Below are 26,056 nucleotides of genomic sequence, written 5' to 3' on the forward strand. Positions count from 1 at the left end.
AAAACCAAAATTCCAAAAGAATAAAACACAAAAAAATGCTTACCATGGAAAAAAAACGTACCGTGCACCGCTCCCTCCTCCCACCCTGTAGTGCAACAGATGTCCCTTTCTCCAAAAATGTACTCAATGGGACCATAATGTTGCAACCTCACACAAGTTGACCCACTGTGAGGAAAAAATGAGTTAGTACATTTCAAACATGAAAAAGGTCATTTTAAAATCAACATGAAAAACCAAAATACCAAAAGTATAAAACCCAAAAAATGCTTACCATGGAAAGAAAACATATCGTGCACCGCTCCCTCCTCCCGCCCTGTGGTGCAACAGATGTCCCTTTCTCCAAAAATGTACTCAATGGGACCGTAATGTTGCAACCACGCACAAGTTCACCAGCTGTGACGAAAAAACGAGTTAGTACATTTCAAACACGAAAAAGGTCATTTTAAAATCAACATGAAAAATCGAAATTCCAAACGTATAAAACACAAAATAATTCTTACCACGGAAGGAAAACGTATCGTGCACTGCTCTCTCCTCCCGCACTGTGGTGCAACAGATGTCCCTTTCTCCAAAAATGTACTCAATGGGACTGTAATGTTGCAACCACACACAAGTTGACCTGCTGAGGCGAAAAAACGAGTCAGTAAATTTCAAACATGAAAAAGGTCATTTTAAAATCAACATGAAAAACCAATATACCAAAAGTATTATACCCAAAAAATGCTTACCATGGAAAGAAAACGTATCGTGCACCGTTCCCTCCTCCCGCCCTGTGGTGCAACAGATGTCCCTTTCTCCAAAAATGTACTCAATGGGACCGTAATGTTGCAACCACACACAAGTTGACCTGCTGTGAGGAAAAAACGAGTTAGTACATTTCAAACATGAAAAAGGTCATTTTAAAATCAACATTTAAAACCAAAATTCCAAAAGTATAAAACACAAGAAAATGCTTACCATGGAAAGAAAACGTACAGTGCACCGCTCCCTCCTCCCGCCTGTGGTGCAACAGATGTCCCTTTCTCCAAAAATGTACTCAATGGGACCGTAATGTTGCAACCACACACATGTTGACCTGCTGTAGCGAAAAAACGAGTTAGTACATTTCAAACATGAAAAAGGTCATTTTAAAATCAACATGAAAAACCAATATACCAAAAGTATAATACCCAAAAAATGATTACCATGGAAAGAAAACGTATCGTGCACCGCTCCCTCCTCCCGCCCTGGGGTGCAACACATGTCCTTTTCTCAGAAAATGTTCTCAATGGGACCGTAATGTTGCAACGACACCCTAGTTGACCCGCTGTGAGGAAGAAAGGATTGGTACATTTCAAACATGGAAAAGGTCATTTTAAAATCAACATGAAAAACCAAAATTGCAAAAGTATAAAACACAGAAAAATGCTTACCCTGGAAAGAGAACGTATCGTGCACCGCTCCCTCCTCCCGCACTGTGGTGCAACAGATGTCCCTTTCTCCAAAAATGTACTCAAAGTGACCGTAATGTTGCAACCACACACAAGTTGACCTGCTTTGAGGAAAAAACGAGTTACTACGTTTCAAACATGAAAAAGTTATTTTAAAATCAACATTAAAAACCAAAATTCCAAAAGAAAAAAACACAAAAAAATGCTTACCATGGAAAAAAAACGTACCGTGCACCGCTCCCTCCTCCCACCCTGTAGTGCAACAGATGTCCCTTTCTCCAAAAATGTACTCAATGGGACCATAATGTTGCAACCACACACAAGTTGACCCACTGTGAGGAAAAAATGAGTTAGTACATTTCAAACATGAAAAAGGTCATTTTAAAATCAACATGAAAAACCAAAATACCAAAAGTATAAAACCCAAAAAATGCTTACCATGGAAAGAAAACATATCATGCACCGCTCCCTCCTCCCGCCCTGTGGTGCAACAGATGTCCCTTTCTCCAAAAATGTACTCAATGGGACCGTAATGTTGCAACCACGCACAAGTTCACCAGCTGTGACGAAAAAACGAGGTAGTACATTTCAAACACGAAAAAGGTCATTTTAAAATCAACATGAAAAATCGAAATTCCAAACGTATAAAACACAAATTAATTCTTACCACGGAAGGAAAACGTATCGTGCACTGCTCTCTCCTCCCGCACTGTGGTGCAACAGATGTCCCTTTCTCCAAAAATGTACTCAATGGGACCCTAATGTTGCAACCACACACAAGTTGACCTGCTGAGGCGAAAAAACGAGTCAGTAAATTTCAAACATGAAAAAGGTCATTTTAAAATCAACATGAAAAACCAATATACCAAAAGTATAATACCCAAAAAATGCTTACCATGGAAAGAAAACGTATCGTGCACCGTTCCCTCCTCCCGCCCTGTGGTGCAACAGATGTCCCTTTCTCCAAAAATGTACTCAATGGGACCGTAATGTTGCAACCACACACAAGTTGACCTGCTGTGAGGAAAAAACGAGTTAGTACATTTCAAACATGAAAAAGGTCATTTTAAAATTAACATTAAAAACCAAAATTCCAATAGAATAAAACACAAAAAAATGCTTACCATGGAAATAAAACGTACCGTGCACCGCTCTCTCCTCCCACCCTGTAGTGCAACAGATGTCCCTTTCTCCAAAAATGTACTCAATGGGACCGTAATGTTGCGACGACACACAAGTTGACCTGCTGTGAGGAAAAAACGAGTTAGTACATTTCAAACATGAAAAAGGTCATTTTAAAATCAACATTTAAAACCAAAATTCCAAAAGTGTAAAACACAAGAAAATGCTAACCATGGAAAGAAAACGTACAGTGCACCGCTCCCTCCTCCCGCCCTGTGGTGCAACAGATGTCCCTTTCTCCAAAAATGTACTCAATGGGACTGTAATGTTGCAACCACACACAAGTTGAGCTGCTGTGGCGAAAAAACGAGTTAGTACATTTCAAACATGAAAAAGGTCATATTAAAATCAACGTGAAAAACCAATATACCAAAAGTAAAATACCCAAAAAATGCTTACCATGGAAAGAAAACGTATCGTGCACCGCTCCCTCCTCCCGCCCTGTGGTGCAACAGATGTCCCTTTCTCCAAAAATGTACTCAAAGGGACCGTAATGTTGCAACCACACACAAGTTGACCTGCTGTGAGGAAAAAACGAGTTAGTACATTTCAAACGCGAAAAATGTCATTTTAAAATCAACATTTAAAACCAAAATTCCAAAAGTATAAAACACAAGAAAATGCTTACCATGGAAAGAAAACGTACAGTGCACCGCTCCCTCCTCCCGCCTTGTGGTGCAACAGATGTCCCTTTCTCCAAAAATGTACTCAATGGGACCGTAATGTTGAAACCACACACAAGTTGACCTGCTGAGGCGAAAAAACGAGTTAGTACATTTCAAACATGAAAAAGGTCATTTTAAAATCAATATGAAAAACCAATATACCAAAAGTATAATACCCAAAACATGCTTACCATGGAAAGAAAACATATCGTGCACCGTTCCCTCCTCCCGCCCTGTGGTGCAACAGATGTCCCTTTCTCCAAAAATGTACTCAATGGGACCGTAATGTTGCAACCACACACAAGTTGACCTGCTGTGGCGAAAAAACGAGTAAGTACATTTCAAACATGAAAAAGGTCATTTTAAATTCAACATGAAAAAACAAAATACCAAAACTATAATACCCAAAAAATGCTTACCATGGAAAGAAAACGTATCGTGCACCGCTCCCTCCTCCCGCCCTGTGGTGCAACAGATGTCCCTTTCTCCAAAAATGTACTCAATGGGACCGTAATGTTGCAACCACGCACAAGTTGACCTGCTGTGAGGAAAAAACGAGTTACTACGTTTCAAACATGAAGAAGGTCATTTTAAAATCAACATTAAAAACCAAAATTCCAAAAGAATAAAACGCAAAAAAATTCTTACCATGGAAAGAAAACGTACCGTGCACCGCTCCCTCCTCCCACCCTGTGGTGCAACAGATGTCCCTTTCTCCAAAAATGTACTCAATGGGACCATAATGTTGCAACCACACACAAGTTGACCTGCTGTGAGGAAAAAACAAGTTAGTACATTTCAAATATGAAAAAGGTCATTTTAAAATCAACATGAAAAACCAAAATACCTAAAGTACAAAACCCAAAAAATGCTTACCATGGAAAGAAAACGTATCGTGCATCGCTCCCTCCTCCCGCCCTGTGGTGCAACAGATGTCCCTTTCTCCAAAAATTTACTCAATGTGACCGTAATGTTGCAACGACAAACAAGTTGGCCTGCTGTGAGGAATAAACGACTCAGTACATTTCAAACATGAAAAAGGACATTTTATAATCAACATGAAAAACCAAAATCCCAAAAGTAGGATACACAAAAAAATACTTACCCTGGAAAGAAAACGTATCGTGCACCACTCCCTCCTCCCGCCCTGTGGTTCAACAGATGTCCCTTCCTCCAAAAATGTACTCAATGGGACTGTAATGTTGCAACCACACACAAATTGACCTGCTGTGAGGAAAAAACGACTTAGCACATTTCAAACATGAAAAAGGTCAATTTAAAGTCAACATGAAAAACCAAAATTCCAAAAGTATGAAACACAAAAAAATGCTTACCCTGGAAAGAAAACGTATCGTGCACCGCTCCATCCTCCCGCCCTGTGGTGCAACAGATTTCCCTTTCTCCAAAAATGTACTCAATGGGACCGTGATGTTGCAACCACACACAAGTTGACCTGCTGTGATGAAAAAACGAGTTAGTACATTTCAAACATGAAAAAGGTCATTTTAAAATCAACATGAAAAACCAAAATACCAAAAGTAAAAAATGCAAAAAATGCTTACCATGGAAAGAAAACATATCGTGCACCGATCTCTCCTCCCGCCCTGTGGTGCAACAGATGTCCCTTTCTCAGAAAATGTTCTCAATGTGACCATAATGTTGCAACCACACACAAGTTGTCCTGCTGTGAGGAAAAAAGGATTGATACATTTCAAACATGAAAAAGGTCATTTTAAAATCAACATGAAAAACCAAAATTCCAAAAGTATAAAAGACAAAAAAATCCTTACCACAGAAAGAAAACGTATTGTGCACCAGTCCCTCTTCGCCCTGTGGTGCAACAGATGTCCCTTTCTCCAAAAATGTACTCAATGGCACCATAATGTTGCAACCACACACAAGTTGACCCGCTGTGAGGAAAAAACGAGTTAGTACATTTCAAACATGAAAAAGGTCATTTTAAAATCAACATGAAAAACCAAAATACCAAAAGTATAAAACCCAAAAAATTCTTACCATGGAAAGAAAACGTATCGTGCACCGCTCCCTCATCCCGCCCTGTGGTGCAACAGATGTCCCTTTCTCCAAAAATGTACTCAATGGGACCGTAATGTTGCAACCACACACAAGTTGACCTGCTGTGAGGAAAAAACGAGTTAGTACATTTCAAACATGAAAAAGGTCATTTTAAAATCAACATTTAAAACCAAAATTCCAAAAGTATAAAACACAAGAAAATGCTTACCATGGAAAGAAAACGTACAGTGCACCGCTCCCTCCTCCCGCCCTGTGGTGCAACAGATTTCCCTTTCTCCAAAATTGTACTCAATGGGACCGTAATGTTGCAACCACACACATGTTGACCTGCTGTAGCGAAAAAACGAGTTAGTACATTTCAAACATGAAAAAGGTCATTTTAAAATCAACATGAAAAACCAATATACCAAAAGTATAATACCCAAAAAAAGCTTACCATGGAAAGAAAACTTATCGTGCACCGCTCCCTCCTCCCGCCCTGGGGTGCAACACATGTCCCTTTCTCAGAAAATGTTCTCAATGGGACCGTAATGTTGCAACCACACCCAAGTTGACCCACTGTGAGGAAAAAAGGATTGGTACATATCAAACATGGAAAAGGTCATTTTAAAATCAACATGAAAAACCAAAATTGCAAAAGTATAAAACACAGAAAAATGCTTACCCTGGAAAGAAAACGTATCGTGCACCGCTTCCTCCTCCCGCACTGTGGTGCAACAGATGTCCCTTTCTCCAAAAATGTACTCAAAGTGACCGTAATGTTGCAACCACAAAGAAGTTGACCTGCTTTGAGGAAAAAACGAGTTACTACGTTTCAAACATGAAAAAGTTATTTTAAAATCAACATTAAAAACCAAAATTCCAAAAGAATAAAACACAAAAAAATGCTTACCATGGAAATAAAACGTACCGTGCACCGCTCCCTCCTCCCACCCTGTAGTGCAACAGATGTCCCTTTCTCCAAAAATGTACTCAATGGGACCATAATGTTGCAACCACACACAAGTTGACCCACTGTGAGTAAAAAACGAGTTAGTACATTTCAAACATGAAAAAGGTCATTTTAAAATCAACATTTAAAACCAAAATTCCAAAAGTATAAAACACAAGAAAATGCTTACCATGGAAAGAAAACGTATCGTGCACCGCTCCCTCATCCCGCCCTGTGGTGCAACAGATGTCCCTTTCTCCAAAAATGTACTCAATGGGACCGTAATGTTGCAACCACACACATGTTGACCTGCTGTAGCGAAAAAACGAGTTAGTACATTTCAAACATGAAAAAGGTCATTTTAAAATCAACATGAAAAACCAATATACCAAAAGTATAATACCCAAAAAATGCTTACCATGGAAAGAAAACGTATCGTGCACCGCTCCCTCCTTCCGCCCTGGGGTGCAACACATGTCCCTTTCTCAGAAAATGTTCTCAATGGGACCGTAATGTTGCAACCACACCCAAGTTGACCCGCTGTGAGGAAAAAAGGATTGGTACATTTCAAACATGGAAAAGGTCATTTTAAAATCAACATGAAAAACCAAAATTGCAAAAGTATAAAACACAGAAAAATGCTTACCCTGGAAAGAAAACGTATCGTGCACCGCTCCCTCCTCCCGCACTGTGGTGCAACAGATGTCCCTTTCTCCAAAAATGTACTCAAAGTGACCGAATTGTTGCAACCACACACAAGTTGACCTGCTTTGAGGAAAAAACGAGTTACTACGTTTGAAACATGAAAAAGTTATTTTAAAATCAACATTAAAAACCAAAATTCCAAAAGAATAAAACACAAAAAAATGCTTACCATGGAAAAAAAACGTACCGTGCACCGCTCCCTCCTCCCACCCTGTAGTGCAACCGATGTCCCTTTCTCCAAAAATGTACTCAATGGGACCATAATGTTGCAACCACACACAAGTTGACCCACTGTGAGGAAAAAATGAGTTAGTACATTTCAAACATGAAAAAGGTCATTTTAAAATCAACATGAAAAACCAAAATACCAAAAGTATAAAACCCAAAAAATGCTTACCATGGAAAGAAAACATATCGTGCACCGCTCCCTCCTCCCGCCCTGTGGTGCAACAGATGTCCCTTTCTCCAAAAATGTACTCAATGGGACCGTAATGTTGCAACGACACACAAGTTGACCTGCTGTGAGGAAAAAACGAGATAGTACATTTCAAACATGAAAAAGGTCATATTAAAATCAACATGAAAAACCAATATACCAAAAGCAAAATACCCAAAAAATGCTTACCATGGAAAGAAAATGTATCGTGCACCGCTCCCTCCTCCCGCCCTGTGGTGCAACAGATGTCCCTTTCTCCAAAAATGTACTCAAAGGGACCGTAATGTTGCAACCACACACACGTTGACCTGCTGTGAGGAAAAAACGAGTTAGTACATTTCAAACGCGAAAAATGTCATTTTAAAATCAACATTTAAAATCAAAATTCCAAAAGTATAAAACAAAAGAAAATGCTTACCATGGAAAGAAAACGTACAGTGCACCGCTCCCTCCTCCCGCCCTGTGGTGCAAAAGATGTCCCTTTCTCCAAAAATGTACTCAATGGGACCGTAATGTTGCAACCACACACAAGTTGACCTGCTGAGGCGAAAAAACGAGTTAGTACATTTCAAACATGAAAAAGGTCATTTTAAAATCAACATGAAAAACCAATATACCAAAAGCAAAATACCCAAAAAATGCTTACCATGGAAAGAAAACGTATCGTGCACCGCTCCCTCCTCCCGCCCTGTGGTGCAACAGATGTCCCTTTCTCCAAAAATGTACTCAAAGGGACCGTAATGTTGCAACCACACACAAGTTGACCTGCTGTGAGGAAAAAACGAGTTAGTACATTTCAAACGCGAAAAATGTCATTTTAAAATCAACATTTAAAACCAAAATTCCAAAAGTATAAAACACAAGAAAATGCTTACCATGGAACGAAAACGTACAGTGCACCGATCCCTCCTCCCGCCCTGTGGTGCAACAGATGTCCCTTTCTCCAAAAATGTACTCAATGGGACCGTAATGTTGCAACCACACACAAGTTGACCTGCTGAGGCGAAAAAACGAGTTAGTACATTTCAAACATGAAAAAGGTCATTTTAAAATCAACATGAAAATCCAATATACGAAAAGTATAATACCCAAAACATGCTTACCATGGAAAGAAAACATATCGTGCACCGTTCCCTCCTTCTGCCCTGTGGTGCAACAGATGTCCCTTTCTCCAAAAATGTACTCAATGGGACCGTAATGTTGCAACCACACACAAGTTGACCTGCTGTGGCGAAAAAACGAGTAAGTACATTTCAAACATGAAAAAGGTCATTTTAAAATCAACATGAAAAAACAAAATACCAAAACTATAATACCCAAAAAATGCTTACCATGGAAAGAAAACGTATCGTGCACCGCTCCCTCCTCCCGCCCTGTGGTGCAACAGATGTCCCTTTCTCCAAAAATGTACTCAATGTGACCGTAATGTTGCAACCACACACAAGTTGACCTGCTGTGAGGAAAAAACGAGTTACTACGTTTCAAACATATAGAAGGTCATTTTAAAATCAACATTAAAAACCAAAATTCCAAAAGAATAAAACACAAAAAAATTCTTACCATGGAAAGAAAACATACCGTGCACCGCTCCCTCCTCCCACCCTGTGGTGCAACAGATGTCCCTTTCTCCAAAAATGTACTCAATGGGACCATAATGTTGCAACCACACACAAGTTGACCTGCTGTGAGGAAAAAACAAGTTAGTACATTTCAAACATGAAAAAGGTCATTTTAAAATCAGCATGAAAAACCAAAATACCAAAAGTACAAAACCCAAAAAATGCTTACCATGGAAAGAAAACGTATCGTGCATCGCTCCCTCCTCCCGCCCTGTGGTGCAACAGATGTCCCTTTCTCCAAAAATTTACTCAATGTGACCGTAATGTTGCAATGACAAACAAGTTGGCCTGCTGTGAGGAATAAACGACTCAGTACATTTCACACATGAAAAAGGACATTTTATAATCAACATGAAAAACCAAAATTCCAAAAGTATGAAACACAAAAAAATGCTTACCCTGGAAAGAAAACGTATCGTGCACCGCTCCCTCCTCCCGCCCTGTGGTGCAACAGATTTCCCTTTCTCCAAAAATGTACTCAGTGGGACCGTGATGTTGCAACCACACACAAGTTAACCTGCTGTGATGAAAAAACGAGTTAGTACATTTCAAACATGAAAAAGGTCATTTTAAAATCAACATGAAAAACCAAAATACCAAAAGCAAAATACCCAAAAAATGCTTACCATGGAGAGAAAATGTATCGTGCACCGCTCCCTCCTCCCGCCCTGTGGTGCAACAGATGTCCCTTTCTCCAAAAATGTACTGAATGGGACCGTAATGTTGCAACCACACACACGTTGACCTGCTGTGAGGAAAAAACGAGTTAGTACATTTCAAACGCGAAAAATGTCATTTTAAAATCAACATTTAAAACCAAAATTCCAAAAGTATAAAACAAAAGGAAATGCTTACCATGGAAAGAAAACGTACAGTGCACCGCTCCCTCCTCCCGCCCTGTGGTGCAAAAGATGTCCCTTTCTCCAAAAATGTACTCAATGGGACCGTAATGTTGCAACCACACACAAGTTGACCTGCTGAGGCGAAAAAACGAGTTAGTACATTTCAAACATGATAAAGGTCATTTTAAAATCAACATGAAAAACCAATATACCAAAAGCAAAATACCCAAAAAATGCTTACCATGGAAAGAAAACGTATCGTGCACCGCTCCCTCCTCCCGCCCTGTGGTGCAACAGATGTCCCTTTCTCCAAAAATGTACTCAAAGGGACCGTAATGTTGCAACCACACACAAGTTGACCTGCTGTGAGGAAAAAACGAGTTAGTACATTTCAAACGCGAAAAATGTCATTTTAAAATCAACATTTAAAACCAAAATTCCAAAAGTATAAAACACAAGAAAATGCTTACCATGGAACGAAAACGTACAGTGCACCGCTCCCTCCTCCCGCCCTGTGGTGCAACAGATGTCCCTTTCTCCAAAAATGTACTCAATGGGACCGTAATGTTGCAACCACACACAAGTTGACCTGCTGAGGCGAAAAAACGAGTTAGTACATTTCAAACATGAAAAAGGTCATTTTAAAATCAACATGAAAAACCAATATACGAAAAGTATAATACCCAAAACATGCTTACCATGGAAAGAAAACATATCGTGCACCGTTCCCTCCTTCTGCCCTGTGGTGCAACAGATGTCCCTTTCTCCAAAAATGTACTCAATGGGACCGTAATGTTGCAACCACACACAAGTTGACCTGCTGTGGCGAAAAAACGAGTAAGTACATTTCAAACATGAAAAAGGTCATTTTAAAATCAACATGAAAAAACAAAATACCAAAACTATAATACCCAAAAAATGCTTACCATGGAAAGAAAACGTATCGTGCACCGCTCCCTCCTCCCGCCCTGTGGTGCAACAGATGTCCCTTTCTCCAAAAATGTACTCAATGTGACCGTAATGTTGCAACCACACACAAGTTGACCTGCTGTGAGGAAAAAACGAGTTACTACGTTTCAAACATGAAGAAGGTCATTTTAAAATCAACATTAAAAACCAAAATTCCAAAAGAATAAAACACAAAAAAATTCTTACCATGGAAAGGAAACGTACCGTGCACCGCTCCCTCCTCCCTCCCTGTGGTGCAACAGATGTCCCTTTCTCCAAAAATGTACTCAATGGGACCATAATGTTGCAACCACACACAAGTTGACCTGCTGTGAGGAAAAAACAAGTTAGTACATTTCAAACATGAAAAAGGTCATTTTAAAATCAGCATGAAAAACAAAAATACCAAAAGTACAAAACCCAAAAAATGCTTACCATGGAAAGAAAACGTATCGTGCACCGCTCCCTCCTCCCGCCCTGTGGTGCAACAGATTTCCCTTTCTCCAAAAATGTACTCAATGGGACCGTGATGTTGCAACCACACACAAGTTGACCTGCTGTGATGAAAAAACGAGTTAGTACATTTCAAACATGAAAAAGGTCATTTTAAAATCAACATGAAAAACCAAAATACCAAAAGTATGAAACCCAAAAAATGCTTACCATGGAAAGAAAACATATCGTGCACCGCTCCCTCCTCCCGCCCTGTGGGGCAACAGATGTCCCTTTCTCCAAAAATGTACTGAATGGGACCGTAATGTTACAACCACGCACAAGTTCACCAGCTGTGACGAAAAAACGAGTTAGTTCATTTCAAACACGATAAAGGTCATTTTAAAATCAACATGAAAAACCAAAATTCCAAAAGGATAAATCACAAAAAAATTCTTACCATGGAAAGAAAACGTATCGTGCACCACTCCCTCCTCCCGCCCTGTGGTGCAACAGATGTCCCTTTCTCCAAAAATGTACTCAATGGGACCGTAATGTTGCAACCACACACAAGTTGACCTGCTGTGAGGAAAAAACGAATTAGTACTTTTCAAACATGAATAAGGTCATTTTAAAATCAACATGAAAAACCAAAATACCAAAATTATAAAACACAAAAAAATGCTTACCATGGAAAGAAAACGTATCGTGCACCTCTCCCTCCTCCCGCCCTGTGGTGTAACAGATGTCCCTTTCTCCAAAAATGTACTCAATGGGACCGTAATGTTGCAACAACACACAAGTTGACCTGCTGTGAGGAAAAAACGAGTTAGTACATTTCAAACATGAAAAATGTCATTTTAAAATCAACATGAAAAACCAAAATACCAAAAGTATAAAACACAAAACAAATGCTTACCATGGAAAGAAAATGTATCGCGCATAGCACCCTCCTCCCGCCCTGTGGTGCAACAGATGTCCCTTTCTCCAAAAATGTACTCAATGTGACCGTAATGTTGCAACCACACACAAGTTGTCCTGCTGTGAGGAAAAAAGGATTGATACATTTCAATCATGAAAAAGGTCATTTTAAAATCAACATGAAAAACCAAAATTCCAAAAGTATAAAAGACAAAAAAATCCCTACCACAGAAAGAAAACGTATCGTGCACCAGTCCCTCCTTCGCCCTGTGGTGCAACAGATGTCCCTTTCTCCAAAAATGTACTCAATGGGACCGTAATGTTGCAACCACACACAAGTTGACCTGCTGTGGCGAAAAAACGAGTAAGTACATTTCAAACATGAAAAAGGTCATTTTAAAATCAACATGAAAAAAAATACCAAAACTATAATACCCAAAAAATGCTTACCATGGAAAGAAAACGTATCGTGCACCGCTCCCTCCTCCCGCCGTGTGGTGCAACAGATGTCCCTTTCTCCAAAAATGTACTCAATGGGACCATAATGTTGCAACCACACACAAGTTGACCCACTGTGAGGAAAAAACGAGTTAGTACATTTCAAACATGAAAAAGGTCATTTTAAAATCAACATGAAAATCCAAAATACCAAAAGTATAAAACCCAAAAAATGCTTACCATAGAAAGAAAACACATCGTGCACCGCTCCCTCCTCCCGCCCTGTGGTGCAACAGATGTCCCTTTCTCCAAAAATGTACTCAATGTGACCGTAATGTTGCAACCACACGCAAGCTGACCTGCTGTGAGGAGAAATCGAGTTACTACGTTTCAAACATGAAGAAGTTCATTTTAAAATCAACATGAAAAACCAAAATTCCAAAAGAATAAAACACAAAAAAATCCTTACCATGGAAAGAAAACGTACCGTGCACCGCTCCCTCCTCCCACCCTGTGGTGCAACAGATGTCCCTTTCTCCAAAAATGTACTCAGTGGGACCATAATGTTGCAACCACACACAAGTTGACCTGCTGTGAGGAAAAAACAAGTTAGTACATTTCAAACATGAAAAAGGTCATTTTAAAATCAACATGAAAAACCAAAATACCAAAAGTATAAAACCCAAAAAATGCTTACCATGGAAAGAAAACATATCGTGCACCGCTCCCTCCTCCCGCCCTGTGGTGCAACAGATGTCCCTTTCTCCAAAAATGTACTCAATGGGACCGTAATGTTGCAACGACACACAAGTTGACCTGCTGTGAGGAAAAAACGAGATAGTACATTTCAAACATGAAAAAGGTCATATTAAAATCAACATGAAAAACCAATATACCAAAAGCAAAATACCCAAAAAATGCTTACCATGGAAAGAAAATGTATCGTGCACCGCTCCCTCCTCCCGCCCTGTGGTGCAACAGATGTCCCTTTCTCCAAAAATGTACTCAAAGGGACCGTAATGTTGCAACCACACACACGTTGACCTGCTGTGAGGAAAAAACGAGTTAGTACATTTCAAACGCGAAAAATGTCATTTTAAAATCAACATTTAAAATCAAAATTCCAAAAGTATAAAACAAAAGAAAATGCTTACCATGGAAAGAAAACGTACAGTGCACCGCTCCCTCCTCCCGCCCTGTGGTGCAAAAGATGTCCCTTTCTCCAAAAATGTACTCAATGGGACCGTAATGTTGCAACCACACACAAGTTGACCTGCTGAGGCGAAAAAACGAGTTAGTACATTTCAAACATGAAAAAGGTCATTTTAAAATCAACATGAAAAACCAATATACCAAAAGCAAAATACCCAAAAAATGCTTACCATGGAAAGAAAACGTATCGTGCACCGCTCCCTCCTCCCGCCCTGTGGTGCAACAGATGTCCCTTTCTCCAAAAATGTACTCAAAGGGACCGTAATGTTGCAACCACACACAAGTTGACCTGCTGTGAGGAAAAAACGAGTTAGTACATTTCAAACGCGAAAAATGTCATTTTAAAATCAACATTTAAAACCAAAATTCCAAAAGTATAAAACACAAGAAAATGCTTACCATGGAACGAAAACGTACAGTGCACCGATCCCTCCTCCCGCCCTGTGGTGCAACAGATGTCCCTTTCTCCAAAAATGTACTCAATGGGACCGTAATGTTGCAATCACACACAAGTTGACCTGCTGAGGCGAAAAAACGAGTTAGTACATTTCAAACATGAAAAAGGTCATTTTAAAATCAACATGAAAAACCAATATACGAAAAGTATAATACCCAAAACATGCTTACCATGGAAAGAAAACATATTGTGCACCGTTCCCTCCTTCTGCCCTGTGGTGCAACAGATGTCCCTTTCTCCAAAAATGTACTCAATGGGACCGTAATGTTGCAACCACACACAAGTTGACCTGCTGTGGCGAAAAAACGAGTAAGTACATTTCAAACATGAAAAAGGTCATTTTAAAATCAACATTAAAAACCAAAATTCCAAAAGAATAAAACACAAAAAAATTCTTACCATGGAAAGAAAACGTACCGTGCACCGCTCCCTCCTCCCACCCTGTGGTGCAACAGATGTCCCTTTCTCCAAAAATGTACTCAATGGGACCATAATGTTGCAACCACACACAAGTTGACCTGCTGTGAGGAAAAAACAAGTTAGTACATTTCAAACATGAAAAAGGTCATTTTAAAATCAGCATGAAAAACCAAAATACCAAAAGTACAAAACCGAAAAAATGCTTACCATGGAAAGAAAACGTATCGTGCATCGCTCCCTCCTCCCGCCCTGTGGTGCAACAGATGTCCCTTTCTCCAAAAATTTACTCAATGTGACCGTAATGTTGCAACGACAAACAAGTTGGCCTGCTGTGAGGAATAAACGACTCAGTACATTTCACACATGAAAAAGGACATTTTATAATCAACATGAAAAACCAAAATTCCAAAAGTATGAAACACAAAAAAATGCTTACCCTGGAAAGAAAACGTATCGTGCACCGCTCCCTCCTCCCGCCCTGTGGTGCAACAGATTTCCCTTTCTCCAAAAATGTACTCAGTGGGACCGTGATGTTGCAACCACACACAAGTTGACCTGCTGTGATGAAAAAACGAGTTAGTACATTTCAAACATGAAAAAGGTCATTTTAAAATCAACATGAAAAACCAAAATACCAAAAGCAAAATACCCAAAAAATGCTTACCATGGAGAGAAAATGTATCGTGCACCGCTCCCTCCTCCCGCCCTGTGGTGCAACAGATGTCCCTTTCTCCAAAAATGTACTGAATGGGACCGTAATGTTGCAACCACACACACGTTGACCTGCTGTGAGGAAAAAACGAGTTAGTACATTTCAAACGCGAAAAATGTCATTTTAAAATCAACATTTAAAACCAAAATTCCAAAAGAATAAAACACAAGAAAATGCTTACCATGGAACGAAAACGTACAGTGCACCGCTCCCTCCTCCCGCCCTGTGGTGCAACAGATGTCCCTTTCTCCAAAAATGTACTCAATGGGACCGTAATGTTGCAACCACACACAAGTTGACCTGCTGAGGCGAAAAAACGAGTTAGTACATTTCAAACATGAAAAAGGTCATTTTAAAATCAACATGAAAAACCAATATACGAAAAGTATAATACCCAAAACATGCTTACCATGGAAAGAAAACATATCGTGCACCGTTCCCTCCTTCTGCCCTGTGGTGCAACAGATGTCCCTTTCTCCAAAAATGTACTCAATGGGACCGTAATGTTGCAACCACACACAAGTTGACCTGCTGTGGCGAAAAAACGAGTAAGTACATTTCAAACATGAAAAAGGTCATTTTAAAATCAACATGAAAAAACAAAATACCAAAACTATAATACCCAAAAAATGCTTACCATGGAAAGAAAACGTATCGTGCACCGCTCCCTCCTCCCGCCCTGTGGTGCAACAGATGTCCCTTTCTCCAAAAATGTACTCAATGTGACCGTAATGTTGCAACCACACACAAGTTGACCTGCTGTGAGGAAAAAACGAGTTACTACGTTTCAAACATGAAGAAGGTCATTTTAAAATCAACATTAAAAACCAAAATTCCAAAAGAATAAAACACAAAAAAATTCTTACCATGGAAAGGAAACGTACCGTGCACCGCTCCCTCCTCCCTCCCTGTGGTGCAACAGATGTCCCTTTCTCCAAAAATGTACTCAATGGGACCATAATGTTGCAACCACACACAAGTTGACCTGCTGTGAGGAAAAAACAAGTTAGTACATTTCAAACATGAAAAAGGTCATTTTAAAATCAGCATGAAAAACAAAAATACCAAAAGTACAAAACCCAAAAAATGCTTACCATGGAAAGAAAACGTATCGTGCACCGCTCCCTCCTCCCGCCCTGTGGTGCAACAGATTTCCCTTTCTCCAAAAATGTACTCAATGGGACCGTGATGTTGCAACCACACACAAGTTGACCTGCTGTGATGAAAAAACGAGTTAGTACATTTCAAACATGAAAAAGGTCATTTTAAAATCAACATGAAAAACCAAAATACCAAAAGTATGAAACCCAAAAAATGCTTACCATGGAAAGAAAACATATCGTGCACCGCTCCCTCCTCCCGCCCTGTGGGGCAACAGATGTCCCTTTCTCCAAAAATGTACTGAATGGGACCGTAATGTTACAACCACGCACAAGTTCACCAGCTGTGACGAAAAAACGAGTTAGTTCATTTCAAACACGATAAAGGTCATTTTAAAATCAACATGAAAAACCAAAATTCCAAAAGGATAAATCACAAAAAAATGCTTACCATGGAAAGAAAACGTATCGTGCACCACTCCCTCCTCCCGCCCTGTGGTGCAACAGATGTCCCTTTCTCCAAAAATGTACTCAATGGGACCGTAATGTTGCAACCACACACAAGTTGACCTGCTGTGAGGAAAAAACGAATTAGTACTTTTCAAACATGAATAAGGTCATTTTAAAATCAACATGAAAAACCAAAATACCAAAATTATAAAACACAAAAAATTGCTTACCATGGAAAGAAAACGTATCGTGCACCTCTCCCTCCTCCCGCCCTGTGGTGTAACAGATGTCCCTTTCTCCAAAAATGTACTCAATGGGACCGTAATGTTGCAACAACACACAAGTTGACCTGCTGTGAGGAAAAAACGAGTTAGTACATTTCAAACATGAAAAATGTCATTTTAAAATCAACATGAAAAACCAAAATACCAAAAGTATAAAACACAAAACAAATGCTTACCATGGAAAGAAAATGTATCGCGCATAGCTCCCTCCTCCCGCCCTGTGGTGCAACAGATGTCCCTTTCTCCAAAAATGTACTCAATGTGACCGTAATGTTGCAACCACACACAAGTTGTCCTGCTGTGAGGAAAAAAGGATTGATACATTTCAAACATGAAAAAGGTCATTTTAAAATCAACATGAAAAACCAAAATTCCAAAAGTATAAAAGACAAAAAAATCCCTACCACAGAAAGAAAACGTATCGTGCACCAGTCCCTCCTTCGCCCTGTGGTGCAACAGATGTCCCTTTCTCCAAAAATGTACTCAATGGGACCGTAATGTTGCAACCACACACAAGTTGACCTGCTGTGGCGAAAAAACGAGTAAGTACATTTCAAACATGAAAAAGGTCATTTTAAAATCAACATGAAAAAAAAATACCAAAACTATAATACCCAAAAAATGCTTACCATGGAAAGAAAACGTATCGTGCACCGCTCCCTCCTCCCGCCGTGTGGTGCAACAGATGTCCCTTTCTCCAAAAATGTACTCAATGGGACCATAATGTTGCAACCACACACAAGTTGACCCACTGTGAGGAAAAAACGAGTTAGTACATTTCAAACATGAAAAAGGTCATTTTAAAATCAACATGAAAATCCAAAATACCAAAAGTATAAAACCCAAAAAATGCTTACCATAGAAAGAAAACACATCGTGCACCGCTCCCTCCTCCCGCCCTGTGGTGCAACAGATGTCCCTTTCTCCAAAAATGTACTCAATGTGACCGTAATGTTGCAACCACACGCAAGCTGACCTGCTGTGAGGAGAAATCGAGTTACTACGTTTCAAACATGAAGAAGTTCATTTTAAAATCAACATGAAAAACCAAAATTCCAAAAGAATAAAACACAAAAAAATCCTTACCATGGAAAGAAAACGTACCGTGCACCGCTCCCTCCTCCCACCCTGTGGTGCAACAGATGTCCCTTTCTCCAAAAATGTACTCAGTGGGACCATAATGTTGCAACCACACACAAGTTGACCTGCTGTGAGGAAAAAACAAGTTAGTACATTTCAAACATGAAAAAGGTCATTTTAAAATCAACATGAAAAACCAAAATACCAAAAGTATAAAACCCAAAAAATGCTTACCATGGAAAGAAAACGTATCGTGCACCACTCCATCCTCCCGCCCTGTGGTGCAACAGATGTCCCTTTCTCCAAAAATTTACTCAATGGGACCGTAATGTTGCAACGACACACAAGTTGGCCTGCTGTGAGGAATAAACGACTCAGTACATTTCAAACATGAAAAAGGACATTTTATAATCATCATGAAAAACCAAAATTCCAAAAGTAGGATACACAAAAAAATGCTTACCCTGGAAAGAAAACGTATCGTGCACAGCTCCCTCCTCCCGCCCTGTGGTGCAACAGATTTACCTTTCTCCAAAAATGTACTCAATGGGACCGTAATGTTGCAACCACACACAAGTCGACCTGCTGTGATGAAAAAACGAGTAAGTACATTTCAAACATGAAAAAGGTCATTTTAAAATCAACATGAAAAACCAAAATACCAAAAGTATGAAACCCAAAAAATGCTTACCATGGAAAGAAAACATATCGTGCACCGCTCCCTCCTCCCGCCCTGTGGTGCAACAGATGTCCCTTTCTCCAAAAATGTACTGAATGGGACCGTAATGTTGCAACCACGCACAAGTTCACCAGCTGTGACTAAAAAACCAGTTAGTACATTTCAAACACGATAAAGGTCATTTTAAAGTCAACATGAAAAACCAAAATTCCAAACGTATAAAACACAAAAAAATTCTTACCATGGAAAGAAAACTTATCGTGCATCGCTCCCTCCTCCCGCCCTGTGATGTAACAGATGTCCCTTTCTCCAAAAGTGTACTCAATGGGACCGTAAATTTGCAACCACACACAAGTTGACCTGCTGTGAGGAAAAAACGAGTTAGTACATTTCAATCATGAGAAAGGTCATTTTAAAATCAACACAAAAACACAAAATACCAAAAGTATAAAACGCAAAAAAATGCTTACCATGGAAAGAAAATGTATCGTGCAGTGATCCCTCCTCCCGCCCTGTGGTAACACAGATGTCACTTTCTCCAAAAATGTACTCAATGGGACTGTAATGTTGCAACCACACACAAGTTGACCCGCTGTGAGGAAAAAACGAGTTAGTACATTTCAAACATGAAAAAGGTCATTTTAAAATCAACATGAAAAACCAAAATACCAAAAGTATAAAACCCAAAAAATTCTTACCATGGAAAGAAAACGTATCTTGCACCGCTCCCTCATCCCGCCCTGCGGTGCAACAGATGTCCCTTTCTCCAAAAATGTACTCAATGGGACCGTAATGTTGCAACCACGCACAAGTTGACCTGCTGTGAGGAAAAAACGATTTAGTACATTTCAAACATGAAAAAGGTCATTTTAAAATCAACATGAAAAACCAAAATACCAAAAGTATAAAACCCAAAAAATTCTTACCATGGAAAGAAAACGTATCGTGCACCGCTCCCTCATACCGCACTGTGGTGCAACAGATGTCCCTTTCTCCAAAAATGTACTCAATGGGACTGTAATGTTGCAACCACGCACAAGTTGACCTGCTGTGTGGAAAGAAACGAGATAGTACATTTTAAACATGAAAAAGTTCATTTTAAAATCAACATGAAAAACTAAAATTCCAAAAGTATGAACACACAAAAAATGCTTACCCTGAAAATAAAACGTATCGTGCACCGCTCATTCCTCCCGCCCTGTGGTGCAACAGATTTCCCTTTCTCCAAAAATGTACTCTATGGGACCGTAAAGTTGCAACCACGCACAAGTTCACCTGCTGTGAAAAAAACGAGTTAGTACATTTCAAACACGAAAAAGGTCATTTTAAAATCAACATAAAAAACCGAAATTCCAAACGTATAATACACAAAATAATTCTTACCACGGAAAGAAAACGTATCATGCACCGCTCCCTCCTCCCGCCCTGTGGTGCAACAGATGTCCCTTTCTCCAAAAATGTACTCTATGGGACCGTAAAGTTGCAACCACACACAAGTTGACCTGCTGTGAGGAAAAAACGAGTTAGTACATTTCGAACATGAGAAAGGTCATTTAAAAATCAACACAAAAACACAAAATACCAAAAGTATAAAACACAAAAAAATGCTTACCATGGAAAGAAAAAGTATCGTGCACCGCTCCGTCTTCCCGCCCTGTGGTGCAACAGATGTCCCTTTCTCCAAAAATGTACTCAATGGGACCGTAATGTTGCAACCACACAAAAGTTGACCTGCTGTGAGGAAAAAACGAGTTAGTACGTTTCAAACATGAAAAAGGTCATTTTAAAATCAACATTAAAAACCAAAATTCCAAAAGTATTAAACACAGAAAAATACTTACCCTGGAAAGAAAACGTATCGTGCACCGCTCCCTCCTCCCGCCCTGTGGTGCAACAGATGTCCCTTTCTCCAAAAATGTACTCAATGGCACCGTAATGTTGCAACCACACACAAGTTTACCTGCTGTGAGGAAAAAACGAGTTAGTACATTTCAAACATGAAAAAGGTCATTTTAAAATCAACATGTAAAACCAAAGTACCAAAAGTATAAAACCCAAAAAATGCTTACCATGGAAAGAAAACATATCATGCACCGCTCCCTCCTCCCGCCCTGTGGTGCAACAGATGTCCCTTTCTCCAAAAATGTACTCAATGGGACCGTAATGTTGCAACCACGCACAAGTTCACCAGCTGTGACGAAAAAACGAGTTAGTACATTTCAAACACGAAAAAGGTCATTTTAAAATCAACATGAAAAATCGAAATTCCAAACGTATAAAACACTAAATAATTCTTACCACGGAAAGAAAACGTATCGTGCAGTGCTCCCTCCTCCCGCCCTGTGGTGCAACAGATGTCCCTTTCTCCAAAAATGTACTCAATGGCACCGTAATGTTGCAACCACACACAAGTTGACCTGCTGTGAGCAAAAAAACGAGTTAGTACATTTCAAATATGAAAAAGGTCATTTTAAAATCAACATGAAAAACTAAAATTCTAAAAGTATGAACACACAAAAAATCCTTACCCTGGAAATAAAACGTATCGTGCACCGCTCCTTCCTCCCGCCCTGTGGTGCAACATATGTCCCTTTCTCCAAAAATGTACTCAATGGGACCGTAATGTTGCAACGACACACTAGTTGACCTGCTGTGAGGAAAAAACAAGTTAGTACATTTCAAACATGAAAAAGGTCATTTTAAAATCAACATGAAAAACCAAAATACCAAAAGTATAAAACCCATAACATGCTTACCATGGAAAGAAAACATATCGTGCACCGCTCCCTCCTCCCGCCCTGTGGTGCAACAGATGTCCCTTTCTCCAAAAATGTACTCAATGGGACCGTAATGTTGCAACCACGCACAAGTTCACCTGCTGTGACGAAAAAACAGGTTAGTACATTTCAAACATGAAAAAGGTCAATTTAAAATCAACATAAAAAACCGAAATTCCAAACGTATAAAACACAAAATAATTCTTACCACGGAAAGAAAACGTATCATGCACCGCTCCCTCCTCCCGCCCTGTGGTGCAACAGATGTCCCTTTCTCCAAAAATGTACTCTATGCGACCGTAAAGTTGCAACCACACACAAGTTGACCTGCTGTGAGGAAAAAACGAGTTAGTACATTTCGAACATGAGAAAGGTCATTTAAAAATCAACACAAAAACACAAAATACCAAAAGTATAAAACACAAAAAAATGCTTACCATGGAAAGAAAATGTATCGTACACCGCTCTGTCTTCCCGCCCTGTGGTGCAACAGATGTCTCTTTCTCCAAAAATTTACTCAATGGGACCGTAATGTTGCAACCACACACAAGTTGACCTGCTGTGTGGAAAAAATAAGTTACTACGTTTCAGACATGAAAAAGTCATTTTAAAATCAACATTAAAAACCAAAATTCCAAAATTATAAAACACAAAAAAATGCTTACCATGGAAAGAAAATGTACCGTGCACCGTTCCCTCCTCCCGCCCTGTGGTGCAACAGATGTCCCTTTCTCCAAAAATGTACTCAATGGGACCATAATGTTGCAACCACACACAAGTTGACCTGCTGTGAGGAAAAAACGACTTAGCACATTTCAAACATGAAAAAGATCAATTTAAAATCATCATGGTTCAAATGGCTCTGAGCACTATGGGACTCAACTGCTGTGGTCATAAGTCCCCTAGAACTTAGAACTACTTAAACCTAACTAATCTAAGGACAGCACACAACACCCAGCCATCACGAGGCAGAGAAAATCCCTGACCCCGCCGGGAATCGAACCCGGGAACCCGGGCGTGGGGAGGGAGAACGCTACCGCACGACCACGAGATGCGGGCAAAATCATCATGAAAAACCAAAATACCAAAAGTATAAAACCCAAAAAATGCTTACCATGGAAAGAAAACGAATCGTGCACCGCTCCCTCCTCCCGCCCTGTGGTGCAACAGATGTCCCTTTCTCCAAAAATGTACTCAATGGGATCGTAATGTTGCAACCACACAGAAGTTGACCTGCTGTGAGGAAAAAACGAGATAGTACATTTCAAACATGAAAAAGGTCATTTTAAAACCAGCATGAAAAACAAAAATTCCAAACGCATAAAACACAAAAAAATTCTTACCATGGAAAGAAAACGTATTGTGCACCGCTCCCTCCTCCCGCCCTGTGGTGCAACAGATGTCCCTTTCTCCAAAAATGTACTCAATGGCACTGTAATGTTGAAACCACACACAAGTTGACCTGCTGTGAGGAAAAAACGAGTTAGTACAATTCAAACATGAAAAATGTCATTTTAAAATCAACATGAAAAACGAAAATTCCAAACGTATAAAACAAAAAAATTCTTACCATGGAAAAAAAACGTATCGTGCACCGCTCTCTCCTCCCGCACTGTGGTGCAACAGGTGTCCCTTTCTACAAAAATGTACTCAATGGGACCGTAATGTTGCAACCACACACAAGTTGACCTGCTGTGGCGAAAAAACGAGTTAGTACATTTCAAACATGAAAAAGGTCATTTTAAAATCAACATGAAAAACCAATATACCAAAAGTATAATACCCAAAAAATGCTTACCATGGAAAGAAAACGTACAGTGCACCGCTCCCTCCTCCCGCCCTGTGGTGCAACAGATGTCCCTTTCTCCAAAAATGTACTCAATGGGACCGTAATGTCGCAACCACACACAAGTTGACCTGCTGTGGCGAAAAAACGTGTTAGTACATTTCAAACATGAAAAAGGTCATTTTAAAATCAACATAAAAAACCGAAATTCCAAACGTATAAAACACAAAATAATTCTTACCACGGAAAGAAAAAGTATCGTGCACCGCTCCGTCTTCCCGCCCTGTGGTGCAACAGATGTCCCTGTCTCCAAAAATGTACTCAATGGGACCGTAATGTTGCAACCACACAAAAGCTGACCTGCTGTGAGGAAAAAACGAGTAGTACGTTTCAAACATGAAAAAGGTCATTTTAAAATCAACATTAAAAACCAAAATTCCAAAAGTATTAAACACAGAAAAATACTTACCCTGGAAAGAAAACGTATCGTGCACCGCTCCCTCCTCCCGCCCTGTGGTGCAACAGATGTCCCTTTCTCCAAAAATGTACTCAATGGGACCGTAATGTTGCAACCACGCACAAGTTCACCAGCTGTGACGAAAAAACGAGTTAGTACATTTCAAACACGAAAAAGGTCATTTTAAAATCAACATGAAAAATCGAAATTCCAAACGTATAAAACACTAAATAATTCTTACCACGGAAAGAAAACGTATCGTGCAGTGCTCCCTCCTCCCGCCCTGTGGTGCAACAGATGTCCCTTTCTCCAAAAATGTACTCAATGGCACCGTAATGTTGCAACCACACACAAGTTGACCTGCTGTGAGGAAAAAACGAGTTAGTACATTTCAAACATGAAAAATGTCATATTAAAATCAACATGAAAAACAAAAATGCCAAATGTATAAAACACAAAAAAATTCTTACCATGGAAAGAAAACGTATCATGCACCGCTCCCCCCTCCCGCCCTGTGGTGCAACAGATGTCCCTTTCTCCAAAAATGTACTCAATGGGACCGTAATGTTGCAACCACACACAAGATGACCTGCTGTGAGGAAAAAACGAGATAGTACATTTCAAATATGAAAAAGGTCATTTTAAAATCAACATGAAAAACTAAAATTCTAAAAGTATGAACACACAAAAAATCCTTACCCTGGAAATAAAACGTATCGTGCACCGCTCCTTCCTCCCGCCCTGTGGTGCAACATATGTCCCTTTCTCCAAAAATGTACTCAATGGGACCGTAATGTTGCAACGACACACTAGTTGACCTGCTGTGAGGAAAAAACAAGTTAGTACATTTCAAACATGAAAAAGGTCATTTTAAAATCAACATGAAAAACCAAAATACCAAAAGTATAAAACCCAAAACATGCTTACCATGGAAAGAAAACATATCGTGCACCGCTCCCTCCTCCCGCCCTGTGGTGCAACAGATGTCCCTTTCTCCAAAAATGTACTCAATGGGACCGTAATGTTGCAACCACGCACAAGTTCACCTGCTGTGACGAAAAAACAGGTTAGTACATTTCAAACACGAAAAAGGTCAATTTAAAATCAACATAAAAAACCAAAATTCCAAACGTATAAAACACAAAATAATTCTTACCACGGAAAGAAAACGTATCATGCACCGCTCCCTCCTCCCGCCCTGTGGTGCAACAGATATCCCTTTCTCCAAAAATGTACTCTATGCGACCGTAAAGTTACAACCACACACAAGTTGACCTGCTGTGAGGAAAAAACGAGTTAGTACATTTCGAACATGAGAAAGGTCATTTAAAAATCAACACAAAAACACAAAATACCAAAAGTATAAAACACAAAAAAATGCTTACCATGGAAAGAAAATGTATCGTGCACCGCTCTGTCTTCCCGCCCTGTGGTGCAACAGATGTCCCTTTCTCCAAAAATGTACTCAATGGGACCGTAATGTTGCAACCACACACAAGTTGACCTGCTGTGAGGAAAAAACGAGTTAGTACGTTTCAAACATGAAAAAGGTCATTTTAAAATCAATGTTAAAAACCAAAATTCCAAAAGTATTAAACACAGAAGAATACTTACCCTGGAAAGAAAACGTATCGTGCACCGCTCCCTCCTCCCGCCCTGTGGTGCAACAGATGTCTCTTTCTCCAAAAATTTACTCAATGGGACCGTAATGTTGCAACCACACACAAGTTGACCTGCTGTGTGGAAAAAATAAGTTACTACGTTTCAGACATGAAAAAGTCATTTTAAAATCAACATTAAAAACCAAAATTCCAAAATTATAAAACACAAAAAAATGCTTACCATGGAAAGAAAACGTACCGTGCACCGTTCCCTCCTCCCGCCCTGTGGTGCAACAGATGTCCCTTTCTCCAAAAATGTACTCAATGGGACCATAATGTTGCAACCACACACAAGTTGACCTGCTGTGAGGAAAAAACGACTTAGCACATTTCAAACATGAAAAAGATCAATTTAAAATCATCATGGTTCAAATGGCTCTGAGCACTATGGGACT

The sequence above is a fragment of the Schistocerca nitens genome, chromosome 5, assembly GCF_023898315.1.
Source record: "Schistocerca nitens isolate TAMUIC-IGC-003100 chromosome 5, iqSchNite1.1, whole genome shotgun sequence".
Classification (NCBI taxonomy): Eukaryota; Metazoa; Arthropoda; class Insecta; order Orthoptera; family Acrididae; genus Schistocerca; species Schistocerca nitens.